Source organism: Hibiscus syriacus, unplaced genomic scaffold (assembly GCF_006381635.1).
Source record: "Hibiscus syriacus cultivar Baekdansim isolate YM2019G1 unplaced genomic scaffold, ASM638163v2 tig00111941_pilon, whole genome shotgun sequence".
Classification (NCBI taxonomy): domain Eukaryota; kingdom Viridiplantae; phylum Streptophyta; class Magnoliopsida; order Malvales; family Malvaceae; genus Hibiscus; species Hibiscus syriacus.
This window is the reverse complement of record NW_024063217.1, coordinates 1,252,468-1,259,684: the sequence shown is the minus strand read 5'-3', so window position 1 is coordinate 1,259,684 and position 7,217 is coordinate 1,252,468.

Here is a 7,217-nt window from a genome sequence, read left to right as displayed (position 1 = left end):
CGCCAATCGGTTTTGCCAAGGCATCTTCAATCTGTCGAGTCCATTAACTAGAGATAGCATAGGGCACCCTTAGTAAACTCTGTCGGGCAATTAAGGCATAGAAGTAAGACCATTATGAAAAGTAGACTTAGATTTTCCTTAGTGACTCCCATCACTCATTCCCATAGTAGCTTGTCGTGTGAGGAGTCTAAAGTTCTTATAAGCAAATCCAGTATTTACCGTTTATTTTGATTGCACTACACACAATTCATTTTGCCACAACATATACATTTGCTACCACATTGCCATCGTTCCATTTTCATACCATCCATTCATTTTGCCACATCATTATCATTTGTATATATATTATCTCTAACTTTACTTAGGTGACAAAGTAAAGTGTCGTGACAAACTTATTTGATTTCCCCCAATCCTTGTGGAGAACGATACTCACTCATCACTTTATTACTTGTTCGATTATGTATATTTGCACACATATCCGCACCATTTATAGTACTCACAAAGAGCGGACAAGTTTTTGGCGTTGTTGCCGGGGATTGGCAACTGGAAGTTAATTTGTTTTGTCAAAACATTTTTATTTTACTTGTTTATTTTTTGTATAGTTTTACTTGTTATTTTCCTTGTCTTTTTCAGGTTTTTATTTTACGTGCTCAAGCAAATATGTATCAAATCGAAAATCAAGGCATTGGTCATGAGGATGATCAGAATGCCGGGGCAATTCCAAATGCTGGGAATGCAGCCAGACCTTGTGTCATTCGTGATCACTTAAACCCGATCTTAGATGATTTAAATCCTGGAATTGTGGCACCAGAAATTCAGGCAGCCCACTTCGAGCTCAAACCTGTCATGTTCAATATGCTGAACTTCATAGGGCAATTTGGGGGCATGCCAAATGAAGATGCCAGGAAGCACATTCGTAACTTCTTGGAGGTTTGCGATTCCTTTCCCCAACAAGGAGTGCACGAAGATGTTTTGAAACTAAAGTTATTTCCTTATTCTCTGCGTGACTGAGCAAGGGCTTGGTTGAGTGGCGTTCCAGCAGGTTCAATGGAGTCTTGGACAGATCTGTGCAAAAACATTTTATTGCGGTATAATCCTCTGAACATGAACACCCAACTGAGGAACAACATTGCTTCTTTTCGTCAAGCTGATAACGAGTCTATGTATGAATGATGGGATCGATACAAAGCATTGCTTCGCAAATGTTCGAATCATGGTTTTGAAGATTAGACGCAAGTGGTGATGTTCTATAATGGAGTAAATGCACCCACGAGGATGATGCTAGATGCCTCGGTAAATGGGATGTTACTTGATAAATCACCAGCAGAAGCATTTGACATTCTGGATAGGATTACCACCAATGATTATCATATTCTAAAGATACCGTGTCTGCCCAACTTGCTGTTATTACTAATATGTTGAAAAATTTGCAAAGGCCAAGTGAGGTGAGAGAAGTAAAGACAGCCCATTCAGCTTGTTTATTATGCCACGACAATCCCAATGAGAGTGATTGCCCGACCAATCAAGAATCCATCAACTTCGTAGGCAATTTTAATCGAGGCAACAATAACCCCTATTCTAACACGTATAATCCTAGATGGCGTCACCATCCAAACGTTTCGTGGGGAAATCAAGGATCCAGTAATGTATATCAACCAGCTCGGTAGCAGAATTTCAATGACTCCCAGGGATTTCAATCGAATATACAATGTCATAATTCTAACAAGGGAGGGTCATCTTCATAAAACACTAGTTCTTTGGAGGTCACAATGCAAGTGTTTATTGCAACAATGAAGACAATGCTGCAAGATTATGAGACCTCCATAAAAAATCAAGGAGCCTTGCTTTAGAGCCATAGTTCGTCATTAAGGGCGCTGAAGAGTCAGGTTGGTCAAATTATCGCAGCATTACAAGAACGCAGACCAGGACATTTGTCGAGTGACACTGAAGTCACCAAACCTCATGGCAAGGAGAGCTACAGTGTCCTAACTCTCTGAAGTGGTATATAAATTAATGTTGAAGACAAGTTTGGGGGAAGACCGAAGGATTATTCACCCCCTATAATCGTGAAAGCTGAGCAAGAAGTGCTGGAAGAAGCACTAGAGGAAGATGACAAGGCTGAGGATTTATCAAGTAAAGAAACTGAGGGGGCAAACAAAAATTCCAAGGCAAATTCTGTTGACATTCTGAGTCAACTTCAATTCAGAAAGTTTGTTGACATTCTGAGTCAACTTCAAATCAACGTTCATTTTCTGGAGGTTTTGGAACAAATGCCTACATATGCTAAGTTCCTCAAGGAGATTGTGACCAGGAAAAGAAATGCTGAGCAGTACGAGACAATTGCCACGACAAAAGAATTTTGCTCTTCCTTAAGCAAGCTGCCACCAAAGAGACATGATCTGGGCAGTTTTATCATCCCCATGTTCGATAGGAGACAAATTTGTTGGAAAAGCACTATGTGACCTTGGCTCGAGTGTAAACTTGATGCCTAAGTCAATTTTCGTAAAGCTTGGGATAGGAAATGCGAGACCCACATCTGTTATTTTGCAATTAGCCGATCGTTCACATATGCATCTTGAAGGGCGAATTGAAGATGTCATCGTAAGGGTTGACAAGTTTGTTTTTCCTGTCGATTTTCTAATTCTGGACTGTGAGGTCGATGCCACAACACCCATCATTCTGGGGAGACCCTTCTTAGCAACCGGTTGTATTCTCATAGACTGTGAGAGGGGCAAGCTGACCATGCGAGTAGCCGATCAACATGTCATTGTGAATGTCTTCCGATCACTCAAGTACATGGATGATTCTGAAGAATGCCAGAGCATTTTAGAAGTGGATACAATAATCACGAAAGAATCAGATCAATTTTGCCAGGATAATTTTATTCAGTTGGGACCTGATGAGGGGCTAATCGAATACTAAAAGGCTGGAGAACCTAATGATTTTTATCCGAGAAACATAAGGCTAGCTTCCTCAAAGCTAGCCTAGGTACGCATTTTGAACCTTTGAATTTTGAAGAGTTTGTTCCTCCCAAGCTCTCATTACAGCATGCTCATACCCTAGAACTTAAGAATTTGCCCCAGCATCTTAAATATGCTTATATGGGTAATAATGAAACTTTACCTGTGATTATTTCCTCTTCCCTTACTCCTAACCAAGAATCTAGATTGTTAAGTGTTTTGTCACAGCATAAGAAAAACGTTAGGATGGACTATGGGAGATTTGAAGGGAATAAGTCCAACTATCTGCATGCACAAGATCCTGATGGAAGAATGACACAGCAAATCCATAGAGCCACAACACAGACTAAATCCAATCATGAAGCAAGTTCTGATGAAGGAGATTCTCAAATGGCTTGACGCTGGCGTAATATACCCATTTCTGATAGTTCTTGGGTGAGTCACATTCAATGTGTGCCAAAGAAAAGAGGCATAACCGTGGTGACGAGTGAGGACAATGAGTTGATACCTACACGCACGGTCATCGGGTGGCGGATTTGCATGGACTACCGCAAGCTCAACAAGGCCACCAAGAATGATCACTTCCCTTTGTCGTTCATCGATCAAATGCTGAATCGACTTACTGGCAAGGCATTTTATTGTTTCTTAGACGGATACTCGGGGTATAATCAGATTGTCATCGCATCGGAGGACCAAGAGAAGACAACATTCACGTGTCCCTATGGCACATATGCTTTTCAAAAAATGTCTTTTGGACTCTGTAATGCCCCGGTAACTTTTTAGCGCTGCATGCAAGCCATATTTTCAGACATGGTTGAAGACTTTCTGAAAATTTTTTATGGATGCTTTTTCTGTTTCTGGAGATGATTTTCAAAAATGCCTCGGCAATTTGGCGAAGGTACTGAAGCGATGCGAGGAGGTCAATCTCGTGTTGAACTAGCAAAAATGTCACTTCATGGTGACCGAGGGCATTGTTCTTGGCCATAAAATTTATGCAAAGGGCATTAAGGTGGACAAAGCAAAGATCGAGGTGATCGAGAAGTTACCCCTACCAAATTATGTCAAGGGCATTCGGGTTTTCCTTGGACATGTTGGATTTTATCGGAGATTCATCAAGGACTTCTCCACAATATCCAAGCCCTTGTGCACCCTGCTGCAACAGAACCACCATTCGTGTTCGATCAGAAATGCCATGGCACATTCGAAAAGCTGAAGCAAAGACTTATCTCTGCACCGATCGTGGTTTCCCCAGATTAGACGTCACCGTTCGAATTGATGTGTGATGCAAGTGATTTTGCCGTGGGAGCTGTACTTGGGCAACGTAGAGGTAAAATTTTTCATGTTATATATTATGCTAGATGTACCTTGAATGAGGTACAATTGAACTATACTACCACTGAGAAAGAATTACTTGTCGTGGTATTTGCATTTGACAAGTTTAGGCCATACTTGATAGACACCAAAGTCATTGTTCACGCTTATCACTTAGTTATAAAATATTTAGTGAACAAGAAAGATGCCAAGCCTAGACTTATTAGATGAATATTACTATTGCAGGAATTTGACTTAGAGGTAATAGATAGGAAAGGTACTGAGAACCAGGTTGCAGATCATTTATCTAGGCTAGAGAACATTTTAGAATACCATGACATTTTCGATATTAAAGAAGAATTCCCTGATGAGTAAAATTTTATATGCCACAGTAATTATGTGGTACGCTGATATTGTCATTTTTCTTGTTAGTGGTGTTTTTCCTTATGAACTAAACAACCAGGGCAAGAAGAAGTTTCTGCATGATGCCAAGTTCTATTTTTGGGACGAGCCGTACTTGTTCAAGCAATGTGTCGATCAAATGATTCGACGGTGTGTCCCCGAAGAGGAGCAACACGATATCTTATATCATTACCACACCGCAACCTGTGGAGGGCATTTTGGAGGTCCAAGGACTGCTGCAAAGGTCCTCTAATCAGGCTTCTATTGGCTATCACTATTTAAGGATGCCCACGCATTTTGCAAAGCGTGCGACAGATGCCAGCGCACTGGAAACATTTCCAGACGAAACAAAATGCCGCTGCAAAATATTTTGGAGATAGAACTCTTTGATGTTTGGGGCATTGATTTCATGGGACCATTCCCATATTCTTTTGGATACTTATACATTTTGCTTACTGTGGATTACGTCTCAAATTGGAATGACTCTAAGACGGTGCTCAAGTTCCTTCATAAGAACATCTTTACTTGATTTGGAGTACCGAGAGCCATCATCAATGACGAGGGCACCCACTTTGATAACAAGCTAATTGCCAAGGAATTACAGAAATATGGAGTGCGACATAAAATTGCCACGGCATATCACCCACAAACAAATGGGCAAACTGAAGTGTCCAATCGTGAAGTCAAGCAGATTCTCGAGAAGGTAGTGAACCCTCGAAGGAAAGACTGGTCCCCAAAACTCGATAAAGCACTCTGGACATACCAGATGACATTTAAAACACCTTTGGGAATATCGCCCTTAAAGATGGTATATGGAAAAGCCTGTCACCTGCCAGTTGAGCTAGAACACAAGGTATATTGGGCAATCAAGAAGCTAAACTTCGATGCGCAACTTGCTGGGGGAAAAACGACTGCTCGATCTGAATGAAATGGAGGAGTTTCGAGCACAAGCATATGAAAATGCCAAGCTCTACAAGGAAAAAACCAAGAAGTGGCATGACAAAATGTTTTTGCCTCGGCATTTTCATGTGGGCCAGAAAGTGCTCCTGTTTAACTCTAGGCTTAAACTATTTCCTGGCAAACTGAAGTCACGATGGTCGGGACTATTCGAAGTCCACCATGTTTACTCGTACGACGCTGTTGATATCAAGAACATGGACGATGTTTCCATCTTTAAAGTCAATGGCCAGCGCCTGAAGGCTTACCAAGGAGTCTCACCATTGCGTGACAAGACTGCACTTCTCTTACATGAAGTTGATATTGGCCCATCATCTTAAGGATGTCGTGATATTTTAGTTTTACTCATGTGAATAAATAAATGGTTGTTTTGTTATTGTTTTTATTCAGTTTCATTTTAATTTACTATTTTATTTTTATTTACAAGGTTAGGGTCCATCCAGATTTCAACCGTACCAGCATCGAATTCTGAGCATTCGAACCCCACACAATTACGAAAGTGCACATGTCGCATGACCGCCGCACCACCACAAGCATGAAGTCAAGGTACCTTGCATTGCATTTCATAGCATGTAGTCTAGTTTTACTTAGTTTTTATTTAGCATTGAGGATAATGTTTCTCTCAAGTTTGGGGGAGGTAGGGTTCTTAAATCATTGTATGATAGTATTAGTAGAATGGATATGCCATGACATTAGTAAGTGGTTGAATTGGTTTTCTGGAATAAATTAAGGATGCCCGATGATCATGAATTTTTATGGCTATGATAGAATGTACATGACTGTTGAGGATGATAGAAACAACTCTAGGACTTGCTTCTTTGAAACCCTTTAATACACGATTGTATGTTTTTCATGCTTAAAGAACTTAGAAATTTTTTATAAGAGAATTCTTGCATGTCTTGGCATAAACGATGAAAACCCCACTTTATAAAAAATTGAAGTTATGAATAAATGCTTCGACATATCTGTAGAGGGACACTCCGCTATGCCATGACATTTCCTGGAAAATACAAATAAATAAATGGCAGCTATGGTATATGAGTGAATGAAAGTAGTCACGAGATGACTCTACCTGACTAGCTCGGGGGTGGAAGGTATGCTCCTTTTCACCTAGAGTGTGGGATGGTAGGTGTGATGGGCTGAATCCCCTCGTAGCAGTGCTAAAAAAAGGGAAAAAACAATATGGGAGTAAAAATTGTAAATGTCGTGGCAAAACAAGAAAGCTTGCTTAGAAAATTTTTAGGTTTGTTAAGCATGGACTGGATACAAACACGAACACACCACACAAAAAATATTGCCCTAGGGGACAGTACTTGATTTCTCAAACCAGTCTAGCATGTTGAAGCCAAATGTTCTGAGGGCTGAAATTTTATCCCATATAACTATTCTGGTTCTGAACTTGCCTTGGTATTTTTATTTTGCTTAATAATATCCATTGCTTGAGGACAAGCAATAGCTTAAGTTTGGGAGTGTGATAACTCTATAAAAATGTCATATTTGGGACCTTTTCACTTAAGTTATTGACTATCTAAGAGCGCATATAGGATCATATAGATGCACTTAGGAGCATGTAGTTGTATGTGGTGA